The sequence below is a fragment of the Orcinus orca genome, chromosome 7 (assembly GCF_937001465.1).
Source record: "Orcinus orca chromosome 7, mOrcOrc1.1, whole genome shotgun sequence".
NCBI lineage: Eukaryota > Metazoa > Chordata > Mammalia > Artiodactyla > Delphinidae > Orcinus > Orcinus orca.
This window is the reverse complement of record NC_064565.1, coordinates 76,809,735-76,832,368: the sequence shown is the minus strand read 5'-3', so window position 1 is coordinate 76,832,368 and position 22,634 is coordinate 76,809,735. Positions and strand designations below refer to the sequence as shown.

The 22,634-nt window shown below is 38.9% G+C and overlaps 2 protein-coding genes across 4 annotated transcripts in view; both read right to left on the bottom strand.

Moving 5' to 3' along the window:
• The window catches only part of PMS1 (PMS1 homolog 1, mismatch repair system component), a 596,068-nt gene that overhangs the window by 37,545 nt on the left and 535,889 nt on the right, over window positions 1-22,634 (bottom strand). The gene's annotated exons all lie outside the window — the stretch shown is intronic.
• Window positions 1-22,634, bottom strand: part of MFSD6 (major facilitator superfamily domain containing 6) — a 74,013-nt gene that overhangs the window by 50,560 nt on the left and 819 nt on the right. The gene's annotated exons all lie outside the window — the stretch shown is intronic.

Genomic DNA, 22,634 nt, shown 5'->3' with positions numbered 1-22,634 from the left:
AAAGTCTGGACCCCCAACTCCGAATGCCCAATTCCCTTCTCCACTCCACATAGCTAGCCAAACAACTAGAGGTTTTTCCCTCTGGAGAGGATGAAACAGAGGTTCTTGAGCCCTAGAGCAACAGGAACAGTTGAGAGTAGGGGTGCCATATTGAAAACAGGGGGCATTAAGTGAACATACACATCCTAGATTCAAGCCCTGGCCCCGACTCCAGCCTCCATCCCACTTACCTCGCTAGGTTCCCAGAGGCTGGCAAGGCTTTTATCCTCCAAGGCTTTCATCCTCCCAGAGGCTGGCAAGAACTGGAAGGTTCTTTGGGGAGAATCTGACTAGCCCGAGGGAAATGACCTCTCAATCCTGATATTGAAGCCTCCCCAACTAAAGAACCCAACCAAATCACTCCACACAGGAGTTCAGAGTCTTATCTAGCCCTGCCACTAAATATGAGCAGTCACCGAGAATTACAAGGTATTTGAGGAAAGTCTCTTCCAGGAAAGATAGAACCGAAACAAAAAGGGGAAAAAATCAATATGGAGAAAATAGAAGCTCTGTGAGGAGGAAAATATTTTTTAAAATATATTATTAATATCTATAGGAAAAGAAATGCAACTATGAAACAAAAGATAATACATATTTTTTAAGGAGGAGGAGGAAGGAATAAAAGGAATGCTTGAATGAAAAAAAAAAAGGTATAAAAATGTGTTATAGAAAAAAGAGCACACGGACTTCCCTGGTGGCGCAGTGGTTAAGAATCCGCCTGCCAAAGCAGGGGACATGGGTTCGAGCCCTGGTCCGGGAAGATGCCACATGCTGCAGAGCAACTAAGCCTGTGCGCCACAACTACTGAGCCTGCACTCTAGAGCCCGTGAGCCACAACTACTGAAGCCCACGCACCTAGAGCCCGTGCTACACAACAAGAGAAGCCACTACAATGAGAAGCCCATGCACTGCAACGAAGAGTAGACCCACTCGCTGCAACTAGAGAAAGCCCACATGCAACAATGAAGACCCAACACAGCCAAATAAATTTATAAATTTATTTTTAAAAAAAGAAAAAGAAAAAAGAGCACAAATGAAAAATTAACAGATGATGTGAAAGGAAAATTTGAGGTGACTTAGAAAAAACAAAAACAACAATAAACAGATACCTCGACCTCATGTCATATAAAAATCAATTCCAGATGAATTGTATATCTAAAAGTAAAAGATAAAATAACATAATTTTTAGAAGAAAACACAGAAAAACATCTTGAAGATCTCAGGATAGAAAAAAGATTTATTAAATAGGACATAAAAAGTGCTAAGCATTAAGGAAGAAAAAAATAAATTGGAGTACATTAAAATCAAGAGCTTCTGTTCATAAAAAGGCAACATTAAATCTGAAATGGCAAGGCAAAGAGTAGGAGAAGGTATTCTGGTGAGGGTGAATGTTATATATATTTGACACAAGAATGTATCTGATATATAAAGAATCCTTCTTAAAATTTATAGGTAAATATCAAGTAGCCCAATAAGAAAAATGAGCAAAAGACTTGAACAGGCACTTCACAAAAGAGCTTATGCAAATGGTGAATAAATATATAAAAAGATGCTCAACTTGACTAAAGTGAGCAGTGAAAGCAAATTAAAACCAGAATGCAATAATGTAACATACCTCCAAAATGGGAAAAATAAATAAGACAAATAATACCAAGTGTTGGTGAGGATGTGGAGCAACTGGAACTCTCATATATTGCTGGTGGGAGTGTAAAGTGATACACTAATAACTGTTTGGGAATAGCTATTAAACCTGAATGTATAGCCCATGACAAGTCTAAGGTATGTATATTAAATAGTAATATATTCACCAAATGATATCTACAGAAATGTTCAGGACAATTTTAATAGCCCCAAACTGGGAGCAACCTGTCCACAGCAGAATACATGAGTTGTGTTATAGCCATACACTGAAATGCCATATAGCAATAAAAATGAAAAAACTACAAACATGTGCCATGACAAGAATAAATCTCACAAACATAATGTGGAATGAGAGAAGCAAAAACCGAAAGAACATATACTACATGATTCCACTGATACAGAGTTCAAAAGTTGGCAAAACTAATTTATGCTATTATAAGCCAGGTAGACTTCTGCTTCTGAGAAGATGAAGTAGACATACTTTTCCTTACTGCTCCTGCTAAGTACAACTAAAAATCTTGGACATTATATATAAAACAAACATAGAAGACTCTAAAACGTAGGCAGAAAAAGGCAGACCTGCTGGGGGCCTTGATACCCAAAGAACAACACAACGATGAGTGGGGCTAAAGAACTCAGAAACATTAATGAGGATGGACCAAAAAAAAAAAAAAAACTGGGCCTCTCCAGCCAAAGAACCAGGAAAGGGCAGCCTAGAAAACCAGAAAGCTATAGATAATTGCTCTACTCCAGTTAAGTAACACAGAGAAAGAAAAGCGTGTCCTACTCCCACCTCTACTAGCAAAGGCCAAATGGGGAACCTAGACTTCCACCTTCACCAGCTATAACAGAGCACCCCAACCCTTCAGCTGAGTTGGTGTCAGAGAAGGTCAAGTATGGAGCTGAGACTTTCATCACTGCTAGGTGGTAATGAGGCCACATGCCCACAGCAGTGTCAGTGGAGGCCAAATGGGGAATCTGGACTTCCACCCCACCTGTCAGATTAACAAGGCACCCTTTCCCCACTGAGGTGGTATCAGAGGAGGCCCAGTGAAGAGTCAGAACTTTCACTACCACCCAGCAGTAACAAGATTACTCCCCCTACCTCCACTGTGGTATCCACGGGAGGCCATGTGGGGAGCAGTAAAAAGGCACTCCTACCCCTCCCAGCCAGGGAGGTATCAGTGGACACCTAATCATGAGCCAGAACACCCATCTCTACTGCAGGCGTCAGCACAGACTGAGTGGGGAACCTGGACTTCTACCTCCATCTGGAAGTAATGAGGCAGCGTCTCCCATTCCCTTGCCAGAGCAGTGTCAGAAAAAAATCCAGCTAAAACAGAAGGCTTAAGTAAGATCCAGAGTCTCACAACATAAAACCCAAAGTGTCCAGGTTTCAATTTAAAAAACCATCATACCAAGAATCAGGAAGACCTCAAACTGAGTGAAGAAAGACAGAAGATGCCAACACCAAAATGAGACAAACGTTAGAATAAGGTAACAAGGATTTTTAAACGGCTACCAAAAATGCTTCAACAAGCAATTACAAACATGCTTGAAACAAATGAAAAAAATAGAAAGTTGAGGCACAGAAATAGAAAGTCTCAACAAAGAAATATAATATATAAAGAAAAACAAAATGGAAGTTTTAGAACTGTAAAATACAATAACCAAAATATGAAAAACTCAATGCATGCACTCAACAGCAGAATGGAGGAGAGAGAGGGAAGAATCAGTGAGCTGAAAGAATAATAGAAGTCATACAATCTGAACAACAGAAAGAAAATAGACTGAAAAAAATTAACAGAGCCTCAAGAACCTGTGGGACTATAACAAAAGATTGAACATTCATGTCATCAGAGTCCTTGAAGGAGAAGAGGAAAAGGGCAGTACTGAATTACTCAAAGGAATAAAGGCTGAAAACTTCTCAAATTGGCAGAAGACATAAACCTACAGATTCAAGAAGCTGAATGAATTCTAAACAAGAGAAACCCACACCAAGACACATCATAGTCAAACTATTAAAACCAAAGACAAAGAAAAAATCTTGACGGCAGAGACAGGAATCACAACTTACCAACAGGGGAAAAACTATTCAAATGATAGCAGATTTTTTATCAGAAACCATGGACACCAGAAGGAATACAATATTTTTTAAATGCCAAAAGAAAAGAATTATCAAGTGAGACTCCTGTATCCAAAAAAAACGTCCAAAACCCAGAAAACTATGGACCAATATCCCTATAAACACAGACACAAAAATCTTTAACTAAATGTTAGAAAAGAAAATTTAGCAATATGTAGAAAGAATTGTGCATATGACCATGTGGGATTTATTCCAAGGATGCAAGGCTGGTGCAATATTTGAAAATCAATCAATGTAATCCACCATATAAACAAGGTAAAGAAAAAAAAGTATCACGATCCTATTAATTGATGCAGAAAAAAGCATTTGACAAAATTAAACACTCATTCAGGAAAAGTCTCAGAAAAACAGGAATAAAGGGGATCCTCCTTAACTTGATAAAGATCGCCTACAAAAACCCACAGAGGGGCTTCCCTGGTGGCACAGTGGTTGAGAGTCCGCCTGCCAATGCAGGGGATATGGGTTCGTGCCCCAGTCCGGGAAGATCCCACATGGCACGGAGTGGCTAGGCCCATGAGCCATGGCCGCTGAGCCTGCACGTCCGGAGCCTGTGCTCCACAACGGGAGAGGCCACAACAGTGAGAGGCCCACATACCGCAAAAAAAAAAAAAAAAAACCCACAGGTAACATTACACTTAATGTGAAAGACTGAATGCTTTCTCTCTAAGATAGGGAGGAAGGGAAGACTGTCTGGTTTCATCATTCTTATGCAACTTTGTGTTGGAAGTTCTAGCCAGTGCAATAAGAAAAGAAAAGGAAACAAAAGGCATACAGATCAAAAAGGAATAAACTGTCTCTATTTGCAGTTGGCATGACTGTCTATGTAGGAAATCCCAAAAAAAGCTACAAAAGCTTCTAGAAAGAAGAAATATTTCAGTATAAATTAACAAAACATGTACAGGACTGTATGCTGAAAACTACAAAATGCTGATAAAAGAAACTAAAAATTTAAATAAATGGAGAACCATACCATGTTCATGGGGTGGAACACTCAACACAGTAAAGACTTCAATTATCCTCAAATTTATATACAGTTTTAACACAGTCCCTATCAAAATCCCAACAAGATTTTTTTGTGGATATAGGTGAGATTACTCTAAAATTTATCTGAAAAGGAAAGGGAACTAGAATAGCTAAAGCAATTTTGAAAAAGAAGATTTATTACTTAGCCACATACTAATCACCACTATGTGGTACTGGTGGAAGAACAGACACATAGATCAATGGAACAGAACATAGAGCCCAGGAATAAATCCACAAAAATATGTCCAAGTGATATTTGACAAAGATGCAAAAACAATTTGATGGGAGAAAGATAAAAAACTTTTCAACAAATAGAGCTGGTGCAATTAGTCATCAATAGGCAAAAAATGAATGTCAACCTAAGTCTCATACTTTATATGAATACTCACTCAAAATGGATTCATGGATTTAAATGTAAAACTGTAAAACTTTTAGGAAAAAAAAACCTAGGAGAAAATCTTCGGGTTCTAGTGCTAGGCAAACGATTCTTAGACTTAACACCAAAAGCATGACTCAAAAAAGGAAAAAATGAAAATCAGACTTTATCAAAATTTAAAACTTTTGCTCTGTGAAAGGCTCTATTAAAAGAATGAAAAACAAGCTATGAACTGGGAGAAAATATTTGCAAGCCACATATTCAACAAAGGGCTAGTATCTAGAATATGTAAAGAATTCTCAAAACTCAACAGAAAATATACCAAACAATCCAATTAGAAAACAGACAAGACATGAAGAGACATTTCACCAAAGAGAACATACAGGATATACAGATGCAAATAAACACACGAAAAGATGTTCATTGTCATTAACCGTTAGGAAAATGTAAATTAAAAACATGATACATCACTATACACCTATAAGACTAGCTAAAATAAAAATAGGAACACCACCGACTTCTGACAAGGATAAAGAGAAACTAAATCCCTCATACACTGCTGCTGGGGATGTAAAATGGTACAGCAACTCTGCAAAGCAGTTCGGCAGTTTCTTATAAATCCAAACAACGTGACTACCACGTGACCCAGCAACTGCACTTCTGGGCAGTTATCACAGAGAACTGAAAACTTATTTTCACACAAAAACCTGTACACAAATGTTTACAGCATCTTTATCAATAATAGCCCAAAACTGGAAGTAACTCAGATGTCCTTCATGGATGAATGGTTAAACAAACTGGTACCTCCATACCATGGGAAATTGTTCAGCAATAAAAAAGAATAGGGCTTCCCTGGTGGCGCAGTGGTTGAGAGTCCGCCTGCCGATGCAGGGGACACGGGTTCGTGCCCCGGTCTGGGAGGATGCCACGGGCCGCGGAGTGGCTGGGCCCGTGAGCCATGGCCACTGAGCCTGCGCGTCCGGAGCCTGTGCTCCGCAACGGGAGAGGCCATAGCAGTGAGAGAGGCCTGCGTACCGCCAAAAAAAAAATAAAATAAAAAAATAAAATAAAACAATAAAATAAAAAGGAATAAATGATTGACACATACAATAACCTGATTGAATCTCCAGAGAATTATGAAGAGTGAAAAAAGCCAATCTCAAAAGATTATCCACTGTATGATTCCATTCATATATCATTCTCAGACTGACAAAATTATTGAAATGGAGAACATATAAGTGATTGTCAGGGGTTCAGTAGCGAGTAGAGGTGGGAGGAAAGAGGCGGCGGCTACAAAAGGGCAACGTGAGGGATCTGGTGGTGATAAAAATGTTCTGTATCTTGACTGTATCAACGTCAGTATCCTAGCTGTGCTATTATACTAAAGTTTTGCAAGATGTTACCACTGGGGGAAAGTGGGTACTGGATAAATGGTCTATATCTGTATTATTTCTTATAACTGTATGTGACTCTATAATTATCTCAGAATAAAAAAGATTAATTTAAAAAATTCAAGATAGTAATTACCCTTGGGTAAGGTAGTAGCTAGAAGGAGTTCTGGGGTCCTGATAATTTGGGGGTTTGGGGGTTTTTTGTTTTTGTTTTTATCTGGATCTTTATTAAATGGAAGTATTCACGTTATAAAAAGTCAGTGAACTATATTATTTTTCAACAACAAAAAAAGAAAAAATATGAAGCGAAAAAGAAAAGAGATGAAACTAGCAGAGAAAAGACAAGACAAATATAGGATCACCCAGAAAGTCAAGTACCTAAAAAACAGGAACTCCAAGAGAAAAATAGAGAAAATTGAGAGTTAGGAATCTTTTTAATTCAAGAAAATTTCTCAGAACTGAAAGATATATGAGTTGTCTGAAATGACCACGGAGTACTTAACACGGTGGATAAAATACATCCAAGCCAAAGTACATCATCAAGCTTTCAGAACATTAGGACAAAGAGACGACCCTACAAACTTTCAGAGAATAAAATGTGTCACATACTAAGGATCAGGGACCAGAATGGCTTCAGATATCTCAACAACAACACTGGAAGCTGTACTCAACCCAATTATCATTCAAGTTTATAGGTAAAAGAAAGACATTTCACATATGCAATTTCTCCAAAAAAAAATGTACCTCTCATATACCCTTTCTCAGGTTGTGCACTGCCAAAACAAGGGAATAAAACAAGAGAGAGTAAGACATGGAATTTAGAAAATAAGAGAACTAACATAGGAGAGAGGCAAAGGGAATACGGCATGCTGGTGACTGGAGATCCCAGGATGACACAAAAGGCGGCCAGTGTAGCTGGGTCAGGTGTGCAGGCTCCAGGAGAGGCTTTGTCAGCAAAGTGACACCGGCAGAATACCAATAGATCTGAATGTCCTAAGAGGAAATTTAGACCACTGGTGAAGAGTTTAGGGATGAATTACTGGTAAGTTTAGAGAAAGGTAAACAAAACACTACAAGAAAACAAAAAGTTGCACAAGAAAAGAAAAATAATCGTAGTTTACTACATGTCTCAGCTTCGATCACATAGTCATACTAATGTAAGGAAGGGCTACTGAACTAACCAAAATTGCCACGTAACTATATGGGGAAGATAGGGAAATGAGAAGGCTGAATGGGCACAGAGAGCCGGGACAGCATGGAGAGTAACTCTGTATCTTCCATAGTGGGAAGACAACAGATAATGCCTACATTTAAAAATCATGAATTAAGAATACAAGCTTTTTATTTCAAAATGCACTGGTGGATATCAAAATAATCACCTTAAAGACAGAGAATGTAGTTGCCTCTGGGAGGGAAAATGAGGAGGGATGTCGCAGAAGTCTGATTTAAAAGAAAAAAAGAAACAAGTCTTGTAAACTTGCTAATTTTTTTTAAAAAAGCTTTGTACATGCATAACTCACCTAAAAAATAAAAATCAAAGCTAAAAAAGAAATATGCAGTCACATGGGCTTTGTCTTGGTACAAGATAATCAAAAGCAGCTGCTAGTATCTTTCTCTCACAGACTAAAAATAGTTTTCAGAATTGTACAGAAGGAATGCTGACTGCATGAATTCTTGTCAGGTGGCTTTTATTTAATTATCCTCCATAAGTCAACTGCTGCTTCTATAACAAGTAGGTCAGAGAAGGACACAAAGTTACCTTTAAAAAGCATAATTCCCGAATTGTTCAAGTGATGATGAAGAACTGAATCAACCCCCAAATGCTCATTCAAAGCTGCAAAATATATTACATTAGGAGGTTGATTTAAACCTTGATGAGTGACTTCCCCTAAACCACTCATTCCTCTCCATCTGATTCAAATGATTTTTAATTATCATAGGTTATGCAAAGTTTCTCTTGTTAACATGAGTCCAGATGTTAAGTAGTTGTCAAAATATCAACAAATGCAAAGTAGTGAAGAAAATGTTCCTGTAATATGGCATTCAGTACCTTTTATATGAATGTCACATTCAATAACTTCTATATGAATTTCAAATCTAAAAATACAAACAAAAACTTTTAGTTTCAACTCTGGACATTAGTGTTTAGACTCAATATTTTCAGGTCATATTTAGATACTGATGAAAAGGAACTGAAATAATCACATTGTGAACAGAGAAACAAAATAAAGTATAACTACAGTCATCTACGTAATCAAAGTATCAGGGACAAAAAAGAAACAAATGAACCCCCCCAAAACCTCTGCATTTTAATAAAATTAAAATATGTCCCAAAGCAGGGCATGCTTTGGATGACTTAGATTACATTTAATTTGCCATAAGGATTGATAGAGTAAGTATAAGGAGAAGTTAGAATATTTACATGCTGTATGAAGTACTTAACCTGTTTACAAATCTAGGGGAGACTTTTTTTATTTAATAGTCCACCAACATGAACCCATTAAGCTAATATTTTGCTTTAAACTTCTGAATCTTAAAGATTTTTTTAAAGAAACTTTAAAAAAGAGAGAAGACATTTCAAATTATAAACAGAAATAAATCTATGAATTTCTCTAGAAAAATCTATATTACAGGTTTGCAGTTAATCCTACTTGGATAAGAAGGGCTTTTGTTTGTTTTTTAGAAAAGCTTTCTCACTTGGCACTCTCTAATGATAGCAATCAACATCATTACTGTGAACATACATAACACAGCCTTTTAAAACCTGGAAGGGCATTCATTCTACTGGTACCTACACTGAGTCATTAAAAAATAGCAGCTATTTCTGAATTATTGATGAGGGGTGATGAAATCATTCTTGTTAAAATTGATAGCTTTCTTCATTAAATATTTAAATTAAAGCTGCTCAAAATTACACTGAGTTATCCACAAATACATGAGTATAGAGATGGATTCAACTTTTGAAGAAAGAAAATCTTAAACCTGAATATATTCCTTGGAATAATAATTGCCAAAGGTCAGATCTGCCAACGCTATGATAATGTGTGCTCTAATGTATCAGTGACATAACTACCAGTGATGGAGAGGAAACAATCCCTGGATTACACAGAAGGGACATTCCTCCTGGCACCACAGCTATCAACACGATGTTGCCCAGAGACTAGGACTGAAGCTGCAAAATGGGGAAATCTACTTCCTGAACCCTCAGAGCTATAGCTCTACCCTGTCAACTCTTACTGACCACTCTCTATGCTTCTGAGCAATGTGAATCCCAGAGCAGAACTCTAATCACTGCTGCAACGTATTCCCAACATAGACATACAGAAGCTCCTCTAAATGAGCCTTTGCATCCTGGTATTTACATACTGTACTGTGAACATTCAGTTCAACCCCCAGCATTTTCCAAAATAGAGCTTTCCTCAGAAGCACAGCACTCAATTTCAATTCCAACACATCTTTTCTCAATAAGGATTGCTTTAGCATCTGCTACACATTGAGCCAATGTCATGAAAAAGAAATATAAGGTTGATTTTACAACAGTTACACATGCTACAAGGGCATTAAGGTGTGCAAAGGTGAATGACTATTTTGGAACCTTCCTCTTCCTTTTGCAGCATTTTGACGTGGCTCCTTTATGGCTACATCAGACTGTTCAAGAATCAAACTAGCTCTAGTTTTGTCAGCCCCGATTCTCCGGAGTCTAGTTTGAGCCCTGCAGGCACTCAGTGCTACACCCACAGGCTCCCCACAGCTGCTAGCGACAGCATTCCACTTGGACTGAAACTCTTCCCAGAACCCAGAACCTGCTGTCCTTGTCATTCCTGATGGACCTTTCCCAGGCTCACAGCAAAACCTGTCTGCTAGGTGACAAACTGATCCATACAGTGGTTAATTCACAGCCTGTGGTTGTCCCCCTTGGACAACATTTTTGTATTTTAATAAGAGTTTTCAGTGGGCTATATTATTCTCACTATTATTACTAACTACACCACCACAACACTTAAATAACACTTGCTATGGGCTTAAAATGTACTAACTCATTATTCCTCACAACAGTTCTCTGGGGGAAACATGATTACTTTCCTCACTTTACAGATGAGGAAACTGAGGCACAAAGAAGGTAAATAATTATCCCAACGTCACACAGGGAATATGCAGCAGAGCTGGGATTCAAATCCAGACAGTCTGTGCTCTTAGCAGGTACTGCCTGTCAACCCACTGTGCCACTTACTAGACAAAGAGGTCTTGGGCCTCGAAGACTTTATAGTTGACAAGGTGAGCCCAAAACACAAGGAAGATTTAAATGACAAGTCAGAGGAATAATACAAGAGAAGTCACAGAACACTGCATAATTAACCAAAAATGTTACTGATGACAGGGGTGCTTCTGGAGTTCAGAGTAGAGAGTCCCAACTCCAGATGGGAGTTGTCAAGAGAATGAGGGACTCAACTTGAACCTTGAAAGATGTGTATGATTTGCCTTAGACAAAGGATGGAAAAAGTACTCCAGGATGCGGGAAAGAAAAGACAGCAGGAGATCCTTACAAGGTTAATACTGGGGCTGAAGGGCAAACGAGGCTAGCAAACAGCAATAGATTACAGATGCCCTCAAGTATCAAGCTGAGGGATGACTGGGTAGAATACAAAATACTACATCAGAGAGTTATAGTGAAGATAAAGACATGCTTTCTTTTTTAATCCCACAAACATGAATTTAACACCAACCATTAGATGGGATGCATGCTTGGTGATCAATAATTCAAATGGCGTAAAGACGTAGTCCCTGCTATCAAATCCAGTGGAGAGAGAGAGGCAGGGTCTCTCCACAACCATGACCTGCCGTGCCCAATGTTAAAATAGGTGCAAGCACGGGTGACACAGGAGTCTCTGGGGTGGGGCCTTAAGGGGAGCCTTAGCAGATGAGTAAGCGTAACCCACAAAGGAGGACCATGGAAGGTGCTGATCAAGAAAGGCCTTCTGCACAATGCCAAGGGGTTCCTGAGTCAGGAGTGAGAGACTGGCCGAGATTGGGATCCTAGCTCGGCCACTGTCGAGTTCTGTGGCCTTGGGAAAGCTTTTAATTTCTCTAAGTCTTACTCTTCCTCATATACAAAATAAGGAACATCATAATATTTTTCCGTTAGGGTAGCCGTGAGGATGAAAAAGGATAATGTGTGTTGAGCTCTTAGCACAGTGCCTGATATGTAAGAACTTGTGCGTATTATGTGTTTTGAGCATAATGGGGAGCCTCCAAAGAGAACTGAACGGGAGAGTAGAAGGGCCACATTTGTATTTTACAAAGATCATTATAGCTTCAGTGTGGAAAACGGACTGGCAGGGTTCTGCCACTGCAACCTCTACTAAGGATTCCCTAACATCTGACCTTCTACTTTAGTGGAACACTAATTGCAAATACTGATATCCTGTGATGGAATCATTTTAGACAGTACTTTATGAACTGAATCTAAGGCAATTTTTTATAACATCTGGAAATAGAATAAACTTGCAGTATTTTCCTAACTCCTTCCTCTACCTCTGAAGATTACTCCCACACCTGAGCTGTTGCATGACATAGGGGTAATTTTATTACTCTTTTTATAGATATTTCCTGTTTGCCCAACTAGATTATAAACTCGTTGAGGGAGGAATCCAGTACTTAGCATACTGCCCTTTACTCTTGTAAGCTCTCAATAAATATTGGCTATTTTTGACAAATACCTGATGGCAAAATACACATAAGATTTTACTAAAGCTTAAGGTGACAGACATTAATTTTAGGAAGTGCAGAGAGAAGTCTCAGTTGCTCTCCTGGCTTTGACAAAGCACCGCCTCTGTGAGCCTCCCTTTCCTCATTGTAAAATGGAGATTAAAAACACAAACCAGAGTCAATTAACTCTCAGAGGGGTTCTAGGGCTTAAATGAAATAATGTATGAAAAAGCATTTTTCTAACTCAAAAGCAACATAGCAACATTCGGTGGTGGTGGTGGTGGCTGTGATCTCATTCCAGGGTATGATATTTCATTACAATGCTGGGCCTTATTTTGCAATCACTCCAAAAGCATTCTTCCCAAGTGTTTTCGTAATCCCTGGCACCACCCTTGAACCCCGGAACCCAGCTAGCATTTTATCCATCACGGCTCATGAATTTACATCCATATCCATTTCCACGACCACAGCCTAGTTGGGAGGTGGGATGGGTGCACAGGCTTATTAGAGAACACATTGTTGGATTATGGACTAGAATGATAATTAAGTATCCACGGCAAGAAATAACTATTCATTTAAAATAGAGCCCCCTGGGACTGAGTGAACTGATGAGGATGATTATAATTTTTGTGACTTTCTGTTTGAATAAAAAAAAAAAAAATCCCACAAGGACTCAGAGGCAAAAAATATACAAATCAATTTTCACTGCAAAGTAAAGGAGCTGTTACAGTGGAGGATTACTGGACTGAATGTCAATATTATGACATAGTATGAGTGTGTTTCCTGTTTGGTAATTGCAATCATTGTTGCTTTTGTTGTGGTCATCCATTTACAATGCTTGGTGTCAGTCTATTTATCTCTTGTAAAAATAAAATACAGTGTGTGTGTGTGTGTGTGTGTGTGTGTGTGTGTGTGTGTGTGTGTGTGTGAAAAAATAAAAATAAAAAAATAACCAGGTGTCTTTGGGCAAGTTATGTTACCACTCAGGTCACTGTCCGCACCTGGGAACAGGGGCACAAGCCTAGCCTATTTCACTGGGCAATTAAGAGGATTGATTGTGCTTAGAAAGGGTGTCATGTCCTAACTAAGAGGGTGAGCACTAGAGGCTGAAAGATCAGTTTTGAAGCAATTACTAGCCATATGGCTTTGGCCAGGTTTCTAACCTCTTCACCTCTTAGGTTTTACATTTATAAATCTGTAAATCTCATTCTCACTAAACTTTTAGGATTGCTGCAAGGAATAGATGAAAACAATGCATGTGACAGGTTAATAGGGCTGGTACATGGTAAGCTATTAATAAATGGTAACTTTAAGAAAAAAATAAAAAAATAAAATATAGCCCCCTGGGACTTCCCTGGTGGTCCAGTGGTTAAGACTCTGCGCTCCCAATGCAGGGGGCCCGGGTTCCATCCCTGGTCAGGGAACTAGATCCCGCATGTCCCAACCAAGAGCTCGCGTGCTGCAACTAAAAAGATGCCGCAGGCTGCAACGAAGATCCCGCGTGCTTGTGCCGCAACTAAGACCTGGCACCACCAAGTAAATAAATATTAAAAAATTTTAAAAATATAGCCCCCTTAGGAACAGTTTAATTATATCTGTAACATAATAAATGTGAAAGAAAGGAGACGAAGCCGACTCTAATATATTTCCCTTCACCTACTAAGATGGTAAAAAGAACAAATTATTTCCATGGGGGGTGGGGTGGGAGTGCAGGGGCGTGGCATAGACTTTAACCCTAAATGTGGTTTTAGTAATAAAAGCCAAGGGGGTTTTCACTTTCACTTTGTGGCAGACACATTTAAATGTCAATAAAAAATTTGTAATGTAGGTCCTTAGACCTTATCAACCATCATGGAAGCAGATTTCTATTTATTCGTTTTAGGCTTTTGATTAAATATTGTGCCAAGAGCTTATAGTATAAATTTGAAGCAGGCCCCCGAACCTCGTTTCCTTCTACCTCTCAAATAAACTTCCTAATACTACCAAATGTCAAATAGATAGCTAGTGGGAAGCAGCCGCATAGCACAGGGAGATCAGCTCGGTGCTCTGTGACCACCTAGAGGGGTGGGATAGGGAGGGTGGGAGGGAGACGCAAGAAGGAGGAGATAAGGGGATATATGTATATATATAGCTGATTCACTTTGTTATAAAGCAGAAACTAACACACAATTGTAAAGCAATTATACTCTAATAAAGATGTTAAAAAAAATAAATAAATAAAACAAGCCCAGTGTGAGGAACAAGTAACAGTTCATAGTACAGCATGGAAGAAAAAGGTTTTCAAAAATATATTTATATCTTGTTTCTGCAACTAAAAAAAAAAAATCCAATAGGTGTTGAAAATAGGAAGTAAAATTAATTGAATATGCTGCTGCTGACACTCTGCATTCATTTGTCAAGGAGGAAAACAATGTAAGGATTTAAGGGGGCCACAGAAACTTTGTAAAAATAGAACCAGTGCATAGTCATCTCTCTCTAAACCAAAATCAATAGCCAGACACGGCAATGAAATTGTTTGTTTAAAATAACCAAACTCCTGAACGGCCGGGTTTCCAATATTCATTGTACTTCAATTGCTGAAGCTTAGAAACCATTTCCCCACTGAAATAATCTTACAAATAGGGATGGTACTCAGATTACTGAACCAAGAGTGCCAACCTCAGTGTTACAAAGCGCATAACTTCTAAATTGGGGAAAATTCTTTCTACTTTTCAATGGGGAATGCCGGCAACAGGTCTCGAAAGACAAGCCCACCCAGAGCTTCCCTACCCACTCCCCTCCAGCCATGAGCCACAGAAGTGGGCATGGACTCACCGGCCACTGGCTTCCTCCAGGGCAACAGTTCTAGCCTGTGGGAGCTGTGGAGTTTCTGCCAGTGGTCTTTGAAAGCACTGAATAAATGTGTCATACATACATGTTCCACTCATTTTCCAATGTATATTGATGCTACCATCCTACATCTATTTCTCTAATAAATGTTTATGCAATTCCTATTAGCTTTCCAACATTACGCAGTTTCTCAGATTGAGAACCCTACAAGTGCAATTATTTTCATGTGGGAGCCTGAGAACTATGCCAGCATTGCAACGGTGTCTTCAAACACCTTCTAGGTAATAGAACAGGTACCGGGTTAGAAAAGGAGAGAAAGAGGGAAGGCTGGAACCTGCTCAGCACGGGCACAGGCCACAGTGAAAGCAGAAGCCACAGCAAGTCACCTCTTGTCATTTGAAAACTGTCTCTATTATCAAATTATTTACGATTTTAATGATTATAGACACAATTTTTGTTTCTTTGCCAAGAAGATTTTTAACACAGAAAAATCTCAGCTTTTCTTTTTCGTTTCTTATCTTTTCGAAGTATAAAACAAAGACTTTTTTAAAGATTCATATTGAAAGCTATGTTATTTACTTAAAGTTTCAGATTTTCCTCTATAAATTATTGTGTGCTATACTTGAGGAGCAATTTATACAGAATATATATGAGTAAAAAAGAAATTAAAATTCTATTAAAATGTTTTTTGGTTTATTTTTAAACCTAGTTATGTGAATATTTGTTCTATACACACAGACACACATTCAATTTTTTTTTCAAATCTTTTCAGAAAAGGACTTGGGCAAATACAATTAGTATAGGACTATGGGTCCAAAATCTAAAACTACTAGGAACACAGGAAAAGTAGACTGTGGAAAAATAAGAATTATAATGAGAAATAAAAATACAACTCCAGGTATTGGTACTGTAACACTGGGTTAGAGCACCAGTACACATATTATATATGTAAAATAATGCTATATTTATAATGGGTGCCTGATAAATGCTTATTCAACAAAAGACTGGCATTATTATGTAGCTATTCTGGCACTATTAAGACACTGAGAAACTTAAGAGGCTTAAAGAGTATACAGTCTATCTATAAGACAAGGCATTCTAAACAGAAATTTATAGGTGTTTCTTTCTCAGACATATCTTTTACGAGTTTACAGTCTAGATGAAAATACAGACCTCAAAGTTTAGGATACATTCTTCTATAGACATGTAGCTACTGTCAATGACTTTTCTTCATATCCCTTAAGCACACTATAGTCTAAAATAATCATTTATATCCTAAGCACATTCCAGCATATGTAATCTAAAATTATCTTGTTTCTTATGCTGTTAGGACTCTGATAAATTGAGAGGTACCAAGTGCTATCAGTTTCTTTCAGAAAAAGACTTATTACCTCGCCCATTAAAGAAACGAGATACTTCAATAAACATGCCATACTAATATTTTTGAAAATGAAAATATTCAATGCTGGTAAAGATGAAGATCAATAGTCACTCTCATTAACTGAGAATAAAAGAATAGTCTTTCTAGAAGGCAAGGATTTAAGTGTATGGATGTTTACCATAATGATCAAAACTGAAACAAAGTGAGCAATCAGTAATAGAAACAGTTAAATAAATTATGGTATGTCCACATGAGAGAAAAACAGAAACTTACATCCACAGGATGGAAAAACTGAAGTTAATTAATAGAACTTAAATAGAATTAATAGAATATGGGAAAATGCTCATAATCTGTGCACTGCATTAAGTGAAAAAAAGCAAGACACAAACCTGTATGTATTGTAAGAGTTTATATTTGTAAATCTATGTACTTCATACAAAATATACTTTAGAAAAAGATATGAAAATAATACCAAAATATTACTAGGGGTTATCTCTCAGAAGTAAAATTAGGAGTTACTTTAATTTTTTCTTAGACTTGACTGGATTTTTCTCCAATGAGCATATATCACTTTTAAAATATATGTTTGGGACTTCCTTGGTGGCACAGTGGTTAAGAATCTGCCTGCCAATGCAGGGAACACAGGTTCGAGCCCTGGTCCAGGAAGATCCCACATGCTGTGGAGCAACTAAGCCCGTGCGCCACAACTACTGAGCCTGTGCTCTAGAGCCCGTGAGCCACAACTACTGATGCCCACGTGCCACAACTACTGAGCCGCACACCTAGAGCCCACGTGCCACAACGAAGAAAAGCCACCGCAATGAGAAGCGCGCACACCACAATGAAGAGTAGGCCCTGCTCGCCGCAACTAGAGAAAGCCCGTGCGCAGCCACGAAGACCCAATGCAGCCAAAAAATAAATAAGTTTTTGAAAAAATAAAATAAATAAAATACATATTGTAAAGGCATTATTTGAAATATAAGGTATCTGAGTGATAACTGGGACACCCTTGACCCTGTAGTTCCTGAAAGGTCACCTGGAGTTGCTCAGCTGAAGTCCGCCTATCCTTGTGCTGTTCCTGCTCACCAGCAGGAACAAGTGAAAGGGCCAGTTACAAGAGCTCTGAGATACGTTTTTTTGTTTGTTTGTTTGTTTTTTGCGGTACGCGGGCCTCTCACTGTTGTGGCCTCTCCTGTTGTGGAGCACAGGCTCCGGACGCGCAGGCTCAGCGGCCATGGCTCACGGGCCCAGCCACTCCGCGGCTTGCGGGATCCTCCCGGACCGGGGCACGAACCTGTGTCCCCTGCATCGGCAGGCGGACTCTCAACCACTGCGCCACCAGGGAAGCCCTGAGATACTCTTAGAGATATTACACCTTCAAAACACAGGGAACCTCATTAATGGGAAATAAAATTTAAAAGTGTGTCATTTTACCCCTTTGACACTCTTTTATTCAAACTCCCTCATAAAGGTGAGTGTGGGGTCTACCTGTTCATTAGTTAAACACAATTCCACAGAAAGCATTTTGAAATAGAAGAAAGAAGGCACCCCACACAGCTACAGAAGCTTGGCTATGGTGCATCACATCAGTGCACTTCTTTAAAAAGTCAGATAGTGTCCACGTCGCTCTGTATGGTTCTGCTTTAAGTGTTTAGTGTGGGGCTTTGGGGCTTGGCTGTGTTGAGAAAGGCCTTATTTACCTTGGGCCAAGTGTGTTCTACCTTAACCTTGGGCCTAAAAAAGCCCAGAGCAGTTATAAGAGAAGAATTCGCCACATGGCTTATAGGGACTCACTCCTCCTCTGTTCTGGGGCTCAGAGTTCCTCTGGGAGTCCTGGACTCTACTGCTCCATTTCCGCTCTTCACCCCACAGTGGCCACGTGGGGAAAGTGGGGTGGGGGGCACCCAGGTCTCTCTACAGAACCACGCGGGGAGTTACTACTAGCCTAGGCTTCTCGCGCACTTTCACCAGGCACAATTAACCACAAATCAAGTTTGTTGAGACAACACCAGTTCCTCTTTCCAATTCCCCTTTTATCCCCAACAAATCCACGCCAGAGCTCCCTCGGCCACTGCTGACTCATAACGTCCCATCTCCCTCTCCCCCAAGTTCCACTCTTGGTCTCACATCAAAACATTTCCTCAGAGTCATTCAAAGCTGGACTTCCCTGTTTTCTACTTGCACATCATTCCCTGAATTTGTCTCCCCTACTCAAACACAGGCCAGAACAAATGTCAAAAAAGATGTCTCGGCCATCCTTTACTCAATCCTCTCTTATATCTCTGGAATATGGTTTTTGTAAGAGCCTAGATTTCTTCCCATCTTTGCCCCATTCTCTCCCATTCCTAAATACAGCAGGACCACCAGGCCACAAGGTAATACAGGCCAGTCATTCACATTTCCAAACCTTAACATCTCTTCAACACAATCATCAGCACATCTATGGCTCAGCCATATTCACATCACAGTGGACAAAAGCAGATGAAAGCTACTTTTAATACACAACATTTGGGGTATTTTTTGTTGGTGCTGAGGTAGCAGGGTGTGTGTGTGTGTGTGTGTGTGTGTGTGTGTGTGTGTGTGCGCGTGTATGCTATTTAGAGCCACAAACTAGCAACCTGAGTTGCAATAGCTATAGCAGACACATATTAATATACAGGTTCAAAGTTTAGGTGTTCCACATTTTTTATTTGTTTGGGTTTGGTTTAGTTTTCTATTGGGCTCCGCGCCAATAAATCAATATCTTAGCAAATGGCTCTGATAGTTTCCAAAAGCTACCCAGCCAAGTAACTTAATTTAAACAATGCCATTTTACAAAGCAGTAAATAAGTGTCTTATAAATACAGAGAAGGAAAACCAGCTACAAAGCAAAGTTACTGACACCCAACAATAGGGCTAAGTACTGGATAACATGTCATTCAGGATTTAGGACAACAAATCAGGCTGACACAGGCATTCTCACCCTCCAAAATGCCAGTAAAGTAGAATAAATGGCCAAAGACAGCTAATGTTGGGTAACTAAACATGGAGGAATCATATCCAAATGGAATGTTCCTGATGGAGACATTAAGGGTGTTTTCTTTGCCCCACACAGAATTCACAGCAGATGGGTACGTCTGCATTTCCCAGGAATCCAAAATGCTGTGCACCGGGAAATGACACATTCATTTTGCTTGGAGGAAAAGGTTTTACCAAAACTGGCTTTGAACTAGGGTAGGATTTTGCACTTGATTTCTGGGTTTAAAGAGAACCTACTGAGCAACAAAGTTTCCTAAATCAAAAGCCTGAGATTTCCCTCAGCCCAAAACATAATTAGAACCTTAAATGAAACGTTGGATGACACCTAAAATTGTCAGAATATCTCTTCTGCAAAATAATTTTACAATTATGTTTTTCTCGTTATTGCCTATTACGTTTATAATGAACCAACCTTATTCACTTTTCCTTTGGGTACAAAACACAAGGAAGAATGTGTTTTCTTGATTCTGAAAAGTCTGAATGTATTTGATTCTGGATTTCTAAGTCTGAGCAGGGAAATGTATTAATTTTTAAGGATTCTAAGCAATGATTTTTATTAGTATTACATAAAACAGAATTGTGGGATTTGCATATATACATCTGTATGTATATATACACATCAGACAAGATTATGTACATATATGCACATGTATATGTATCTATACATATATATGTTTAGATATGCATCAGACTAGATTAACTTGACAACTTCCTGCTCCTGAAATTATGTTACTAAAAATAATTACACCTGAAGTCATCCAGAATGCCGTAATTTCAGGAAATGACACAGCAGATAAATTTATTTCTCCTACTCCTACCTTCTACATAAAGAACAATTATGCTTCCAAAGACAGCCACCACTAGCAAGAGCAGGAAGAAATTCTTATCACCCTATCCAGCAGGTAAATTGGGGTGTGTGCACCAAAGCATTCTTATTGGGGAGGAAAATTGGGGGTGCTGTAGAACACCCTATAGATACTGTTAGAAAAGGTAAAACTTAGTCATCCAAGACTGGTCACCCTTTGCTCCTACACATGCGATTCCCAGAATACCACCTTCCTCTTTGATCTCCTGAGTCTCATATTTCACTTCTCTAACATTACAGAGTTTAGGCACATTCAATTTTTTTCTTATTTTTGATTTTTATTAAGTGAATCAATTCTATTCCTTTTGTTTCCTTTTTAGTTTCTATAATAAAATAACAAATGCTTGTTGCAAAAAAAAAAAAAAAAAAAAAAGCTTTTTAAGCCCAAACATAACTTTATAAGGGTAAAAGTACCCTCTTTTCTTCACCATCTGAATCCACTTCCTTCAGGAAGCCACTGTCAACAGTTTGGAGACAACAAGGTATACGTGTGCTTGTATGATGGTTTGTATATAAATCTCTTCCTTTTTTCACTTACCATATCATGATTTTTTCCCAAGACAATGTGCCAAAGCAGCTAACAAATACATTTACATCTATTGCATTTCTCCCTTTCCCTACAATGAGACTGCTAAATCAAGATTTACTGAATATCAAAAGAAGTCAAACAAAAAACCTGTCAGCCTAACACTAAATATATCTGGTTATATTCATTTTTACACTTGCCTTCAACCTAAAAATGGTGAGAACAAATGGATAAACATACATGCATAAATATATATGCACTATATAGATTATCTTACACAGATAAATGTTAACATATGTAATGTATGTATGTTGCAATGAAATTAATTTTCAAAGGCAAGAAGCAAAGGAAGGCACCTGTGTAGGTGGTGAGACTTAATGGGTCCTGAATAGGGAGGGACACCGTGTGGAAATTTCCTGGGCTTTGGAGCCAGAGACACGGGGTCAAACCTAACTCCACCTCTTACTGATTATGTGGTTTGTGTAAGCTCCCTAACCATTCGAGCTTCCTTTTCATCATCCATAAAATGCGACAAGACTTATCTTACAGAGATATAGAAATTCAGTGTTTAAGATGGTGTCTTGAACATACTAAGTGCTCAAAAAGTGCCTTATTACTGTTAATAATCCAGAAACTATATATGCTAGACTTGGTGATCCAATACCTCATATCACCAAATACCTGCAAACCTTGCTGTTCCGTTTATCTTTGTGTTTTGGTTTGCCTTCATGTTTTTACATTTACCTTATTCATACAGATACAGAAAGTGCCTTAGAAATAAATTACTATAAACATGCTTAGTAGCTTTAATGCATTATTGAAATATGATCCTTTCTCCTCCTACTCCCCCACCCCTGGGCTCAGCAGCAATGTCCCAGCTTCCTCCTAAAAGCAATCTTAAGTTTTACTTACAACTGGTGGTAAACACAAGCGATCTGACTACCACAAAATAAATGAAAATATCTTCCGTGTCTGCTGATGACCATCAGCTTAAAGTGTCAAAAGCCGACCTTCCCAGTGAGGCGACTTCCTATCCTCTCCTTTTACTTAACAAGGCCATCAACGATGCATACACCTTTAGCAGACTAGTGGCCACGTCTTGGGGAAGAGATGCTCTGCAGACACCAGAGGCCTACCAAAAACACATCTGCTTTTATCACATGTCGTTGGTCAACTGTACGTCCACCCACCCTTTACATTCATTTATTTTGAAAAGGTTAGATTTCCAGAAAATCCTAAACTTCTAGAACAATTAGGGGGAAGCTTGACCACTGTACTATCCAACCAACTCCTTTTACAGGTGAGAAAACTGAGGCTCAGGAAGATGTGACATGCCCAACAGCATAAAAATATTTAGACACCAGTTGGGATTAAAACCTCAACTCTTCAAGGTTCTTTTCTACTACTAATAGGCAAGATTTTATCTGTTCCAGTAGCTCTGTAAAATGTTTAATTATTAAAGATTTTCGAATAAAAGGAAATGTTTGTGGTTGCGAATATATGTGGGAGAGGCGAAATGCACCGTGTGCTGGCCTCAAGGGTAACGAATCCACCTGCCTGTCCACGTGCAGTTGGGATAAATGAAGGGGAAAGTCGCATTTGGAATTTTTCACCCTCCTACTTAAATTTACAGGGAGCCGTGTAGGGGACACAAAGGACCCCAAAGGACTAGAAACCCCGACTGTTATCTCAT